Raw genomic sequence first — 16,263 nt, 5'->3', positions numbered from 1 at the left:
ATGACCTGCACATGTCTTATTGTTTACATTCATGTATCATGAACACATTCACGTCTGAAAATCTTTATTTTATGTGTATCAGTAGTTTGCCTGCATGTGTGTTTGTGCAATCTTGGTTTCTCTTTCGACACATTTCCTAGATTTGGCTCTGAATACTTTCCAGTATCTTTATGGTGTCAGCTTAGGAAATCCAACAATGACCAATCCACACATCTGACTGCTTCCCAAGAAGCAAAAGAATCCTGCTGATGATCCAACCCACACTCCTGTCACTGTCTATAATCATATCTTCCCATCACCCATATATTTACTTAGTGCTACATTTGAACAATTATAATTATTATGAGAGAACTGTGGGAGGGTGGACCAGGAGTGGGTAACAACTGAACTGTAAAAACAAATAAATAAACAAACAAATAAATAAAAGCATTGAATTCCTCTGAAAAGATTATAATTCTCTGCTTAAAACGTCCCAATATGATTAAAATTTGAAAACTATATACAAATCAATTCAACATAAATACATTTTATTTGGAGACATTCATTTTACATACGGGCTTTTTCTGTAGTTTCTTATGTCTTTAATAGCAGATAAAATGTGGAAAGATTTTTATTTTTGCTATGATATTCTGTTATATGTACCTTATATCATCTCTTCAGACAATGTTATTCCTCATATTTATCATTTTCAGTTATTCCCTGTATGTGTGCATATCCGTATAGATGCCTGTGTGTGCACATCTGTATAGATGCCTGTGTGTGCATATCTGTATAGATGCCTGTGTGTGCATATCTGTATAGATGCCTGTGTGTGCACATCTGTATAGATGCCTGTGTGTACACATGTGCATGCTTTTACATGTGCATATGCATGCACATGTAGATAGAGGCCAGGAAACAATCTTGAGTGTTGTTCTCCAAGAGCAGTACTCATTGTTTGGGACAGTCTCTCAGGGGCCTGGGACTCATTGATTCAACCATGCCAGCTGCACAGTGAACCACAGGTCCTCCTGTCTCTACCTCTTCACAGCTATAATTACAGACAGCGCCTTTTTACCCAGACTCTAGGGTATGTACTGAAGTCCTCATGCGTACCCAATGAGCATTTTTACCAATGAAGCTATCTCTTTAATCCAATTTTTTATTTTAATGGCAGCATATGGCTGTAATTTGTAACTGCAAGGACTCTTCTGGCTACAGGCAACTTTGTAATAAATAAAATTGCGTGATAATTAAGTTACTCATAAACCTTTCCTTGTAGTTTGGATAGTTTTAAAATTTAGTGTCTTCATGTATAGAAACTCAAATGTCTTAAAAATCCTTTGCAGTTTTATTTTTTCAAGATGTATTTTATTTTATGTATATGCATGTTTGGCTTCATGTACATAAATGCAGTACCTGTGTGCCTGGTGCCCAGAGATGGTAGAAAAGGTTGTCAGATACCTTGAAATTGAAGTCATAGATAGTTGTCAGCCACCGTGTAGTGCTGGGAACCCAAACCCTAGTCATCTATCAATAAAAACAGCAAGCGCCCTTAACTATTGAACCAGGCTCCAGCCCATACTCACAAGATTTCTCCATTGAATCTTTGCTTCCGATTTCATTTTCAATTAAAGTTTTACTATAATTTACTTTTTATTAATTAAAACTGTTCTTTGACAATTTTATGCAGTATGTAATACAGTCTAGTTATTCCCAGCCCACCCTCTCTTACCTCAATTGGATCCTTCCTATCCCCTCAGCTTCCTCTTACCTCAGATCCTTTTCACCCTCCCCATACTGTTTCCTTTTCCATGTCTGTGTTTTTCTTGTTTTACCATCTACTGAGTTTAACCAGGGCAGTCAGGATGACCATACCTATGGAACTAGATAGTGAAGCCTAATGGGCACACCATTCATACACATCTGAAGATAATGACCCACCCTCTCCCATAATCCATCTTCTTTAGGGTCATTACAACAAACTGTAATTCTATAAAGTCCCTCTAATGGTTTATTTCTAGGTCCTTTGTGGTTTTGGTGGCCTTATAGATGATGTTTAATAAACATACTTTATTTGTTTATGTAGGTAAATGTAAACATTATTGGCTTTATCTATTTACTGGTGTCTACCAGCTTTGCTAACTGTTTTAATGATAAACTGAAGACTCTCTGTGTAATCAGTGTCTGTGGCTAATCACATTTTTCTATTTATTTTTTGCCTTCTTGCTTGCCCTATTTTGCTAGGTGAAATCATAGTTAGCTTGGCCACTTAAGAGTATTAAGAATATGTTACCTCTCATTAGAATGTTTGGAGTTTAGGGCTTTACTCTGCGAGGTGCAGAGTGATTATCATTGAACTGATTCGGAATCTTCTGACTAGTTTGTTCTGTAATTCCTCTCTGTAGAGAACACTGGGAATTAAAGTGTAGCCACCTCAGGAAGCACAAACTCTTTTTTAGTTTCTTTTCTGAACTTAGGAAGTAACATTATAGTTTTAAATCTGTTTCTCTTTTAAGGAAATTCACTTGACAGGAATATTTATTTACTTAATCCAATTTTAAGCAATGAGTGTAAGAATGTTATCATTGTATAAAAACTGCCTCATTGTATTATCCTTTCCTACCTCAAGACTGTTCCAAAGACTTTTCTTTCCTTGTCTAAGTCCTCTTCTCCTTGCTTTCCATGTTCTGACCTCCCGCCTCTTTCCTTCAGAACTTCTATATATCTCAAAATTACAGTTATCTACTGGAACATCACTGTTTCAGACACCCCTTCAGTGGCCCTTGTATTGTAGGAATTCCCGTACTCTACCCTTCAGAGATTACTCAAGTGCTCACTGAGGAATTACATGTCTGGTGCCGTTGTAGGTATATGAGCTTTACAAGGAGATATGAATGTATGCCAATCTTTGACGGCTGGATTACCCAACCACAGTGCTGCCAGGGAGTGGATCTGCCCATTGTTTTCTCCAGTGTCTAGCATACACCTGGAATGCAATTCCTTGAATATCCATTGAATACAAAACCCAACCAAGGGAGAAGAAGGAAATTACAGTTTAACCTTCATGGCTTACATTACGGCCATAGATGCATTCCACACTCGTTGCCTTAAATTAACGTTCAGGCCTAGTAGAATCAAAAGTCTTGAGGCTCATTTGAAATAGAAAATCTTCAGTCCTTCGACTCCTAAGCCTGCATGTTAACAAAATCCTTAGGTATTTGTGTAACATTAGCCAGGGGAGCCTTGTTCTTTCTCCCTGATGCTTTCTGGATTACTTGATCTAGTATCCTTTCATAAATGTAATCTTCTTAGGCTCTACCTAACACTGTCCTAAACCCCAAAACTCTTCCTACATCCAGGTTCTTTGCAGTATGTAATACATGCCAAGTGTACTGGGGATCAAGAGGATTGCTTGTTTTCCTGCTCAAGGGCCATAGTCTCCTCCAGGAGCACCGCCGGGCCAGGCTGGAAAGGCTTGAAAACTCCTCTGTTTGTTTCGCCAAGAAGATGTTGTGAGTATGAGAGGAACTGCATATGAACTCTTCATGCTTTACATGACAAAATCATTGGAGAGCACTCATTGGCACAGAGCGAACAAGGTTCAATGTCTTTATCTGCTTCAAAATAATGTGCATGTGACATGTGACTTCCATTGTGGGTAGAGTGCCTCACAGGTTAATAGATCACATTTCCAAACACACACACACACACACACACACACACACACACACACACACTTCTCTGTCTCTGTCTCTCTCTCTGTCTCTGTTTCTCTCTGTCTCTGTCTCTGTCTCTGTTTTTCTGTCTCTCTGTCTCTCTGTCTCTCTGTCTCTCTGTCTCTCTGTCTCTGTTTCTCTCTCTCTCTCTCTCTCTCTCTCTCTCTCTCTCTCTCTCTCTCCCCCTTTCTCTCTCCAGGCTTCAAACCCACCCTGCTTCTGTCTTCCTAGAAACCTCTCACGAACTTTGTCTTTCCTATCTCTGAGTGGAAATGATTACATAACGATCTGTAAAAGAGGCTGACACATGCAGGATCTGGTCTGGGTTACAGTGTGCTCAGCCAAAAATGGCTTGTCTATTTTTTCTTAAAAAAATAAATATTTTTTAAGGAAACTAATAAGTCTCGTTATACATAGCAGGAAAATTGCCTAACTTCATCAACGTATGTATGTGTCTGCTACATGCAGCTGAATCCGAGCTCTTCTATGGACCGGTTAGTGCTACAGTGTTCTCTCATGGAAATGTTGCTCTTTCCCAATCCCTATCCATCAAGGGGGTGCAGATGTGATCCAAATTGCTCACCAATTTCCAAAGCTACTTCGAGAACACTCGTTAGCGTTCTCCTCTGCACTCCCTCACTCTCAGGAGCCCTAAAATGCTTCAGCTCCCGCACACCTGCTGCCTGTCACTCTCTAGCTGTGTCTCTTGCATAGCTCTATTCAGGTCAGGGGCTCTTCCTCCACCCCAGTGTCAATCATCAAACCTGTGGCTTCAAAGCCCTGGTCTCTAAAGTGTGGTTTGGGGATCCGAGGTTTACAGAAGACCTAGAAAATCAAAACAGTGTTTATAATAACTCTGGAGTGCCAATATATAATAACTCTGGAGCCGATTATAATAATTCTGGAGTGCCGATATATAATAACTCTGGAGTGCCAATCGCGTTTTGCTGTTTCCTTAGCTGCTTGCCGTGGGTGTCACAACAATGGATCAATAGCGGGCGTGAGGAAGGCCCCCCTATTAGGTGGATATTTTTGTTTTAAATGTGTTATTTTTCTTGAAACATTATTTTGTGTCCCCATGGAAAGATGTATTATTACTTTGAAATCAACGAGCAGGATGTTTTATAATTACCAACTTGTCCATTTAAAGTCATATAGTAAATAAAGTAAACATGGGCAAAAGTTTTGTAAGCCTCTGATTCTTTTAAGCAAGTAAAGTTCTCCTGAGATCAGAAAGTTTAGGAAATGCTGAGGCAGCTCAAACGAATAAGCAAATGCATACATTTTTCAAAGAGGAAAAGAGAGGAAGGAAGGCTGATAACTGAGAGTTCACTTCTCAGACTGTTGAACGTGCACTCATTTATATCGCATAGTGGAGGAGTGACGGAGAAAGCCCACAGTGGAGGAGTGACGGAGAAAGCCCACAGTGGAGGAGTGACGGAGAAAGCCCACAGTGGAGGAGTGACGGAGAAAGCCCACGGCGTGTGTCCTGGCTCGAGTGCCCAGTGAACGTAAACTCGGGGCAATACCTCCCATCAGACATCTCAAGGCTACCTCAGGCTCTTCATGTTTAACAAGAAATTCCACTGTTTTCTCTTCAAAGAACTTCAAGTTTCTCCCAGAAAATAATATCCCAAACTACTGTTTAAAAATGTTTTAAAAGCTAGATTCCCAAAGCAAGTCTTCACGCCATTTTTATACTGAGTAACTTACCAACGGCTGCCATTGCTACCTTTGTAGCGGCTCTTAAAACTGTGACCTCACCTCAGGTCCCAGCTTCACTTCAAGGTCTCAACGTCTGATGCCTGTTGACTGGCTGTTTATATCTCTGTCTCTAGTCTCACCCTAGTCTGTATTCCATGGATCACTCAATTTTTTTTCTGAAACATGGAATTGCATCGCCTCCTCTTTAAAATATTTTATTGACTCCATATTTGCATCAAGGTGAAATATGAACTCATGGAAATAGAGCATATTTAGTATCCAGGCTAAATACATTTATTATTTACTCAAGGTAAACCAATCATTATCATCCTCTTTGTCTAAGTGTGTGTGTGTCTGCGTGTGTGTGTTCTCAAGAGGCACCCACATTTTATTTAGGCACCACATTAAAATTATTTGATTTTATTACCGTTATTATTATTGCTACTACTACTATTATTATTATTATTTTAATGAGACATGGTCTGTCACTGGCCTGGGCTTGCTAATTAGTCTGGCCAGCCACAGGAACCTCCTCTGTGCTGAGATGCAATTGTGTCACCCACCTTACTTGGATTTGTGTGACCATCAAACTCAGGTACTCACCATGGTAAGTACTTCGCTGACATAATACCTCAGTAGCCGGAAGGTTAGGCGGTGTGTTTGATTTATCTGTCAGGAAATAGATTCACTGTGCACTTTAAAGTAAAGGATCAGTCACAGGACACACAGGCATAGATTCTGAGTTTTCAGGGATAGAGGGCCTGAGAGGGAAAAGGGAAAGGTGGGCCTGGGAAATAGTAGGTCAGTCACTGTGCCAACACCAAGCATGTGAGACCCCACATGGACTGTGAAGTATCCTCCGGAAAGTCTGTGCGAAGTTTTGATCTGGGTGCGTCTGCATCAGGTGTCTGGTAAGGGTCAAAGGGCCACTGGCTGGAGAAGCTTGTGCTGAGGAGATCTGAACATGGAATGGATTAGACTGAGGAGAAGCTGGGGCCCTCCAGTGCTCCCGACTGTCCCCCATTACTTATTACCAATGGCAACTCAGAGCGTAATGGCTGTTGGGTCCCTTCCCCTAAATCTTGTACAAGCTCCCTATTTGGTAAATGCTAACAGAACTATTCAACACAAGAGAATGTGAAATCTGATTCCCAGGTTAGCCAGGTTTGCCAGGTTAGGAATGAATCAGCAGTCCTCAAATCTTCAAGACACAGCAAGTCTGACTAGGACTTGAACCCAGGCAGCCTGGCCCAGATCCCATCATTGCCTAATATTTGTGACTTCACATTCTGCATCGGGAGGACTTTACATAACCGAGTTTCCGCAGATTCCTGTAGTCCATCCTCTTCTTTAGCCTCCGAGAGCTGTGGGAACCTGACTATGGGGTACGCTTCTATACCTTTCCTCTGCCAGATGCTATGCTGTGTCCACACGTGTGATGTTCACTTTTATGGTCTTAGCTAAACTCTTGTCTCCAGAACAAAACCCTTGGCTTGCAAAGTTTGGTCACATGCTCCTTGTGTGATAACATATGATGTGTATGCTCCTTGAAACTCAGTGCGTAGCCCTTGTGAGGACAGAGGAGCATCTGTTAGCTCCCTGTTCGTATAGATCACCAAGCATCTATACTTAGAAATCAAATTATAAGTGAAGAATCATATTCCTTAGTGACTGTTTATTATTTCATTGAACTCCTTTCTGGATTATAAACTTAATTAAGAGAAGAATTTTAGTCTTGTTGAATGTATCCTCAGTATCTAGTGGGTGTAACAGTTGTTGAATTAATGAGGCCCAGAGTTCAGATAATTGAATATGTTTTCTATGTGGTTGGCAAAGTACAAAGAGAAAGGATTCCTGTAAATTGACTCGCATGTCTTCTTTTCAGATGGTTTCTAAGGTAAAGTCGTGCTATGAAATTCTAGATTTTGTTTTTCTTGCTCTGATTTTGGTGACATCACAGTAAACCTGATTTCTTAAAAGCTTCAGTGATGCCCTGCAGCACAGAGGTGAGTAGATGGTCCTTGCTACTTGAGGAGGGGCAGGGTGCAGGCTCCTGCGGGCTATTCTGTTAGACTCCACTGCTGGGAGAGTGTGATCACCAGCTGTATTGTTTTTAAGATCAGATAAAGCCCAGGCAATGAAGTCTTCTGGTGCTCACTCACAAGGAGACTACAGTCCGGATTGTAACAGAGACCTGGAAACACACTGGTTTCAATAGGAGAAGTTAAGTAAGGAACTATGCTCTTCGGTAAAGCGAAAGAGTGAAGGAAGAATTGACAAGAACTGCACCAGGATCTAGGGGAAGCTTTGTAGTGTACGTACATGCTGTCCTTGCATGCTGCAAGTGAGGGAAATAAAACTCTGTGAAGGATAGAATCAACAGTATTGCCCCCCTAAAGCAAAAGTTAGGAGAGTTGAGTCTTTGAGAATAAAGGAGGGAGTCTTAATTGGAAAGTTTGTGAATCTGGGTTCTGTTTGTATTTACTTATGAAAGATAATTATAATGTGAGATTTTATACCCTGAGTAGGTGTGTCAATCAAAACAAGTGTTGAACAGGCTGGCATGAAACCCAAGATGCTTATGATAGGCACGCAGTTGTGGAATTAAAATGCAGACTGTTCTGTTAAACCAACAGTTATGGTCAAAGGAGAAGTGTAAACAGTTTCTTAACTCACAGTACATTGTTATTTTTCCTCCTTCACAGCTAAACCCATATGACATCCACAAACAAGAACTGAGCTACAGGATTTGGTAAGACCTCACTTTATAAGAAAACAGGATGTGGTGTGCGCGCGCGTGCGCATGCGTGTGCGTGTTAGGGAGAAGTACAGTAAAGTCCTGTGATTTACTATTCATGGGATTCTCTAATCCTTGAGAACTATACATCTGGTTATGGCGGAGTGCAATTCTTTGGGTCTCTTTCCTTTCCAAATCTGTTCTTCTTACGTGGACATAGTCTTCACTTTTTTTCTATGAAGAAGTCTGGTATCAAGGATTTCAGTTGGACTACATTTTGATGTATTCATTCTCTGTGGAATACGGCTGAGTTCAGTGAACTCTGATTATGGCTACACATGAATGACTGATCTTTCTTATGTGTATGACATGTTTGGTATGTGTAAATACACATGTATATGTTTGGGGGGATGCCAGAGGTTGGAGTTGGTTTGGGTGTCTTCCTGGATTGCTTACCACCTTATTTGTTGTGTCAGGGTCTCTCACTTACACCAAGAAACCTTTAATCTAGCTAGCCTGCTTGCCCTGGGACTCTGAAAGGCTGCCATACTTGTTCCCCATATAGTAAGCATGAACAATGAACAATACACACACATACTCTCTCTCTCTCTCTCTCTCTCTCTCTCTCTCTCTCTCCTACACACACACACACACACACACACACACACACACACACACACCATATGTAATGTTAATTTTTTTGGTTGTTCAGTATGTAATAGAAATGTGTTTGAGAAGACAAGTTTGTTTTAATTTTGTTATAAGAGGACTTGACAGGTAAATAGTAATCCTAGAATCAATAGACATGGTCACCTTATGTCTGTCCCATGTTATCAAATGCTACATTCCAAGGTGACTCATTATTAGTTTTGTATTAAAAACCTTTAGTAGTTTTCATTTGAACATATACATATCAATCTATATAATATCTATCTCTCTATATGATCAAACATGCATAACATACAGAGAGAGGTGAGGGTTCTTGGGTCTGGGGACAAAGCTCATTCAGTTAGCCAGTAAAGTGTTTGCCTTAAAGTATGAAGCCTAGAGCTCAAACCCATAGGAAAAAAAGCCTCATGTGGTAGTGTGTATTTGTAAATCCAGTGTTGGAGAGAAAGGGGAAGAACTGGAAACCTGTGTCTCACTGGCCAGTCAGCCTAGTCTTCTTGGAGAGTCCCCAGGATAACAAGGACCACCCCCCTTAGAAATAAGAAACTATAGAGACTGAGGGGTGGTACCTGAGGTTGTCCTCTGGCTATACACACACACACACACACACACACACACACACACACACACACACACACACACACCAGCAACATGAATGCAGGTTCCAGGCTTGCTGTCTTTGGGAGGAGATGTGGAGGCCAGAGTAGCATGGCCCTCCAGGCCCTCCTGAGATTCATGCAGCTACTCACAGGCACAGGAGAAGGTCTCCAGTTAGTGAGTTACAATCGACCTTTCACATTTCATGCCATCTTAGTGTGTATTTACCTTCACTTAAAGAACAATATTACCTAACAAAATCACAAATCCGACCTGTGTCTTCACAGCAGAATTCTGTCTCAAAGAGGAAACGTGTATTTAGAATATGATCTGCTCCAGTCGTTCCCTCATTCGTGTGTGTGTGTGTGTGTGTGTGTGTGTGTATGTGTGTGTCTGTGTATGTGTGTATGTGTGTGTCTGTGTATGTGTGTATGTGTGTATCTGTGTGTATCTTTGTGTGTGTCTATGTGTGTTTGTATGTGTGTCTGTGTATGTGTATCTGTGTGTATGTTTGTGTGTTTGTCTATGTGTGTGTCTGTGTGTATCTGTGTATGTGTGTGTGTGTATGTGTTTGTCTATGTGTGTGTCTGTGTGTATCTGTGTATGTGTGTGTGTGTATGTGTGTGTGTCTGTGTGTGTGTCTATGTGTGTGTGTCTGTGTGTGTATGTGTCTGTGTGTCTGTGTGTGTCTGTGTGTGTATATGTATGTGTGTCTGTGTGTGTGTGTGTGTGTGTGTCTGTGTGTGTGTGTGTCTCTGTATGTGTATGTGTGTGTGTATGTGTGTGTGGGGGTGTTATTTGTTTGTCTAGTTTCCTGAAAACCATCTTTCTCCCTCTTCTGATCCTTCTTTGCTTTGCCTGTGGTACTTTAAGATTCATGTTCATGATAGTAGCATAAAGCTTCTAGAATTCATGGAATATTTATAATTTCTTCTGCATTATCCCCAAAAGATATCATGTTAATGATTTTTTGTGGTATGAATGTCTGTATAGCTGTCAATACTCAAATATCAACATCTGCAAATTGTCTCATTTCAAGCACAGGGTTAGAATGTACCCAGGGTTAGGTCCAGTTGTCAGCACAACACACCTGGAAGAGGGAGCTTCAGCTGAGGAAATTTTCCCATTGAACTTGCCTGTGAACATTTCCTCGACTGCTAATTGATGTTGAGAGTCTAGCAGACTGTGGGGAATGGCCTCCTGGGCAGATGAGCCCAGGCTACACAAGAAAGGCAGCTGAGCATGAGCCTGAAGGAAGTCAGTGAGAAGCTGTGCTTTCCCCCTGGTTCCAGTCTTTAGGTTTTTGTCTTGGCTTTCTCCTTTGTAAGTCAAACAAACACTTTTTTTCTTCCAGATTGCTTTTGGTCATGGTATTTATTACAGGAACAGAAAGTAAACTAAAGCAAATGTCAACAGCTTTGCAAAAAAAGTCTTCTTGATCTTCTTACCATTGACATGCTCATAATTGGTATTGTTATTTTATTATTTTGAAGCCCCTCCCCCTTGCTTTTTAAATATCATGGCTTGAACACAGGCTCTTGTACATGTTAGGCAAAGGCTCTACTGAGCTCCAATCCAAACCTTTCCACTCCCTCTCCCCACTTCGATACGTGGTCTCATCATATTGCTCAGGCTAGTCTTGAACCTGTGATCCTCTTAACTCAGGCTTTGGAGTATCTAGAATTATGGGCTCGTGCCACCACCAGGCCAGCTGGTAAAGCATTTTGAGTTTATATCCAGGCAATCTCTGAGACAGAGTTTGAACTCTCCAACTTTCAAACACGTCCATTAACTTAGAGCAAGATTCTAAACCCCGTCCCTTCCCAGTGCTGTAGGCAGAGTACTGCTGTCCCTGTGTCTCTGTGGAGTCTGTGCTTTTATTTTCCAGGGCAGGAGGAAACCACTCTGTATACTTCTTCCTGAGGCACACATTGTAAATATACTGTGAGTCAGGGAGAACATGGAGACAGCCCAAACTGGCAATCACCAGAGAAGGAAAAAGTCATCAGGAACATGAGACACTAAAGAAACAGATGTAAGAATTACTTTTTATAAGTTTTGTTACAGAATTTTTTCCTAATTCTCCAGTTTTAGGAATTATGTAGGTGTACAGATCGGCATGGTCCAGGAAAAAAACCCAACAAACTTGGTTTTAGAAATTGAAAAAGAGGCAAGTGATGGATGGGCGTGGTGGTACATGCCTGAAAACCCAGGGGGCAGAGGTGGAAGATCATGGGTTCCAACTCAGCCTGGGCAACTTCACCTCAGACTCAAAAACAGAATAGGGGCCTTAAGAAGGGGGCCTTGAAGACAAAACTACAGAAACGACATTTTATTTAAATGTAACTTTAAAGAAAACGAAATCACTTTTTTACTTATGTTTCCTTTATTTTCATAGCTAATGGTTTATTTCTATTTAAATGCAGAATCCTAGTTTCCTTTAAGGCAAATTAATTTGTCACAGGAGTATAAATTCCATGCTGTTTATTAGTGTGAAATTGAGGTGGCTTTATATAAAATCAAATAAGATCAGAAGAAAATAGCAAGGATTTTTTTTTGGTATATAAGAGTCACTGGATGATGGTTCCCTGTGGGTTTTTTTTTTATAGTAACTATAGAAGTGAGGGAAAATACAAAAAAGAGAGCATGCTACATGAATATTTCAATATATATCATTATTATTATATTAATATAAATATTTTAATAATTAATATCAATATTATGGATATATTTGTCAGAGTGAATTACAACACTATACCAATTCAAATTAAATTCTATCAGATAAATAATCACATTCATACTTAACATTTGTTTTTTACACATTACATAGAATATGTCTAATTTAATTTAATTGATGTTCTTCTTTAAAATATTTCAGGCTACTTATCTTGGAGTACACACCAGTAAAATATCCTGGCGACTTGGAGTTCTTTGAACTGCCTTTCTCCCCACTGGATGAGTTCCCCATACATAACTCATCAGTACTTCTGAGCCTGGACTTCTGTTTTATCATGCAATCTGTTACAAAACATAAAAACAAAATCCAATTTTGAGCTAAAACAACTATTTTTAGGACACATAGAAGACTGCAAATAAGACACCAGAGAGAGAGAGAGAGAGATTGAGAGAGAGAGAGAGAGAGAGAGAGAGAGAGAGAGAGGAAGGAAGAGGAGGGGAGGGGATGGGAGGGAGGGGGAGCAGAAGAGGAAGAGGAAAGGGGAGAGGAAGGAGGGGAGGGGGAGAGGGAGGAGAAGGGAAGGGAGAGAAGAGGGAGATGGGTTTTAAAGCAGCAAAAGATTCCTCAGGAATTCTGCACACTCTGAAGCTGCACCGGCCATTGCTGCATCCCCAGCAGCTGTCCTAAACTGCTAGCAGCTGAGAACCCAGGGAAAGCTCATGACCGAATGATAGGACGCTCAGTGTTCCTTATTTTCTGTTCCTTGTCAGATCAAGCCTATATGTTGTTTTCGTTCTACAATCTTTAGCTTTTCTGTTCATGTCTGATCACTGGATACTTGAAAAATGTCCCCACTGCTCCTGAAGGGGTCAGAACATTGACCGAGGCTGAGGTGTATCCCCAGCCAGACTGTCTGGTCTCCAACTCTCTCTCTTGTCTACTCTAACCAGACCTCGGGGATCATATCAAGATTCTCTTAGCTTTCCCCCCCCCCTCGTGTGTAAAGTGGAACTAAAATAATGCCCACTTGTCTTGAGGTTTCAGTTTGCTGATGTTTCTGATCTACTCAGTGGTTGAAATGAGCTATAAACGTTGCTTCTATTATAGAAGCTTTCTATACATTGCACAGTCACATGCTCTTGGTTTAACACTCTTAATTTTACTATAGTTGTGAGGTTGACCCTTTATGTTGTATGCATACAGGCAATGTACAGTATCGGTCTGCTAGACCAGAGGAACTGAGGAGCCAGAAAAAAGGCTTCTTCTTTCTGTTGAAATCTTTCCTTCATCTGGTTCCTAAAGCAAGACTTATCCTTTTATTTCATGGCTTGAGATAAAATCATTTCAAAGCACAGGGTGGGAGAGATGGTTATGAGCACCCCGCTCTTGCAGGGGACCTGAGCTGGTCTCTCAGCATCCACTGTCGAGAACTGCAGGCATTTGGTGGCCTCCAGGCATCTGGTGGCCTCCACAGGTACCAGCACTTGTGTGCGCATGTCCACACAGGCACACAGGCCTACAGATAAGTAAAGACAAAACTTTGATAAGCATGCACTTTAGGATGTCACTACATCGTATGTCTTGAGTTTATAATAAAATATTAATTGTGTGTGGCATTTATAATCTCTTGGTCAATTGTGCCTGCCTGTTTCTCCCTCTCCAGGTACCTTTAAATGGCCATCTGAAAAACCCTCCTTCACCCTTTAGCCTTATAGCTTAACAATACTCCCATCCTGCATATTCATCTGAAGAGGGAAAGCCTATCCACGGTCATTCTTTCCTGTTCCCCCAACATGCCACACTTGTTTATGCCACACCCAGAGTGTTTCTGCACTTGAAGCTGTGCGCTCATTCACTAAATGGCACCTTTCTGTTTGAAGGAGGACGGATGCTATTAAATCTCAAATACCTGTACCTGACTTGCAATGGCCATCTGATGACTGAATGTTTAGCTCTGTGCACACTGATTCTGCCCCACAAGGAGCTGTATTCTAAGACCCTCCTTAAACATGGTTTATCGAGCCCTCTCACCCTTTTCTTCTATCCACAGATTTTTTTAAGGACCCCCCCCCCCAACCTACAGAGGATTTCAAGTACCTTTTTCTATAATGTCCAATTTACTTAACTAGGGTTTATAAGAACTTCTAAGGGAGGATCTTACACTTCTGTCTACTAAAGGTTGCTAGTAATTCCTACATTACAGGGGTAGATCTATTCAGGTTTCTTTCCTCTTTAAAACTAATGACAGGAAATCTGATCGGGGACCAGACAGCAGGCAAGTTCCGTGGTTAAATACTTGTATAGTTTGGAAAGGAGAGAGAGAGAGAGAGAGAGAGAGAGAGAGAGAGAGAGAGAGAGAGAGAGAGAGAGAGAGAGAGAGAGAGAGAGAGAGAGAGGAGAGAAAGAGAGAGACAGAGACAGTGACAGAGAGAGAGACAGAGACAGACAGAGACAGAGACAGAGACAGAGGATGCAGAAGGGGAGAGAGTGAGGTTAGCTGGGAGAACACAGAGTGGAGGCAACAGGGTGAATTCCACCTTGCAGTTCTTCCAGCTCTAAGTCCTGACACCTGGGGCCATAGCAAAGGCCCAATAAGGTGACATCAACCAGCACTTTACCTGCTTAGAAAGCTTCTGTACAGCGTCTTGCAGACTGACTTCAGGGACTATAAGGCAGATACATGATGGAGTAAGCGGACTCCCCAGGCTCCCTAACATTGTCATTTCAGGATAAAACTTATTAATAATCACCAGGGACCTCACCTGCTCCTAAGTGGGACCGGCATGAAGTAAATTTGTATCCACTTGAATTTATTCTTACATTTACAGGTGAAAGGATACTTATTTAACGTCTGATTCAGCCGGAACGATTTCAGAACAAAAGGGATGAAATAAAATGGTAGGAGCGAAATAGATTGTAATGAGAAACTCGTAAGAAATCCACTTCCGAGTGGCACAATTTAAAACTTAAGCCACACTTCTAACGAGGACAAACGGGGCCGCTCAATATATTTGGAATTAAACACACACACACACACACACACACACACACACACACACACACACACACAAACAAGGAAATGGATTACGGTGGAAAATAGGCGTCATAAAGGCATTAGGAAGAAAAGATACTTGGAATTCATGAGATACTGCCCTGGGAAAGATTTGGCAAAATGGCTGATTTGAAAGAGGTTAGCTATGCTCCCCAAATCTCCGGAGAAGCTGAATCACCTTACTTTATATTTATTTCTCCAAGTGTCGAAACACTTATAGACGTAGCCAAGAGACCACAAAGTAAAGATGTCAAATGCTTTCTCAAGCCAAACTGTAAAATTTCATCAAACACAAGTGGAATTTTTAGCTTTGCCTTTCATTGTTTACAGTTTCAAAATATCTGTATAAAGGAAAAAATTTATTTTCCTAGGAAGCCCCACCATACGCCTCAAGATTTCTAACCCCTCACCCGAGACTAATTTGATGTGCACCCCCACCCCCCTTTTTTATGAGGTGTGTGACCAACGTTTCCATAACTTCTCCAAAGTGTCGCTGGCCCCGGAGAAGTTGAAGTTCACCGCGCTCTGCCATTTGGAGTCCTTCCCAGCTCGCACCATTCCGCGCTGCCTCCACGCGCTTTTGTTTCTGGAAGCTGAAGGGGGCGTGTGGCGAGGCTTTTGGACCAGCCGGGGACGTTTGTCCGGCTGCAGCGCCAGGGATGCTCTGAGGACGGCTCTGGAGGTGGCTGGGGCCGCTCCAGGCGCCGGGCCGCGTAATCCCTGCGCTAAGTGCTTGGCTCGCAGTCTGCAGTCACTAGTGGGAGCTGGAGAGGGCGAGTGAGAAAAATTCCAGCGGCGGCGGCGGAGCGGGAGGAGGGACAGGAGCTGCGGCGGCAGCGGCGGCGGCGGCGGCGGCGGCGGCGGCGGCGGCGGCGGCGGCGGCGGCAGCGGCAGCGGCGGAGGCTGAAGTTGCCGGCGTGGTGCTCGGAGTGCGGGCGCCGAGGACCCGGGACCAGGGGCGCGGCGGCGGGTAAGGGGCACTGGGAAGGGATCTGGGGTGCGGATCGAGGGGTCTCTGAGGTAGCCCGCGCTTTGTGCGGCGATCGGGGCGGGACACGTGCTCCTCGGGGAGCGGGACACCCGGAGAGCGGGGCGCTCCCGGGCCACGAGCGCTGGGGACGCCAAGGGG

At 42.3% G+C, this 16,263-nt stretch overlaps 1 protein-coding gene across 2 annotated transcripts in view; it reads left to right on the top strand.

Annotated features, from left to right (window-relative positions):
* The first annotated feature begins 15,966 nt into the window (after positions 1–15,966).
* The window catches only part of Bmpr1b (bone morphogenetic protein receptor type 1B), a 332,820-nt gene continuing 332,523 nt past the window's right edge, over positions 15,967–16,263 (top strand). Inside the window, exon 1 of one of the 2 annotated variants that reach the window (XM_039102481.2) lies at positions 15,967–16,104. The gene's annotated coding sequence lies outside the window, so the exon portion shown is untranslated. 2 annotated transcript variants of the gene reach the window in all.

Source organism: Rattus norvegicus, chromosome 2, assembly GCF_036323735.1.
Source record: "Rattus norvegicus strain BN/NHsdMcwi chromosome 2, GRCr8, whole genome shotgun sequence".
Lineage (NCBI taxonomy): Eukaryota > Metazoa > Chordata > Mammalia > Rodentia > Muridae > Rattus > Rattus norvegicus.
Note: the sequence above shows the minus strand (reverse complement) of the source record. Positions and strands in the feature narration are given on the sequence as shown.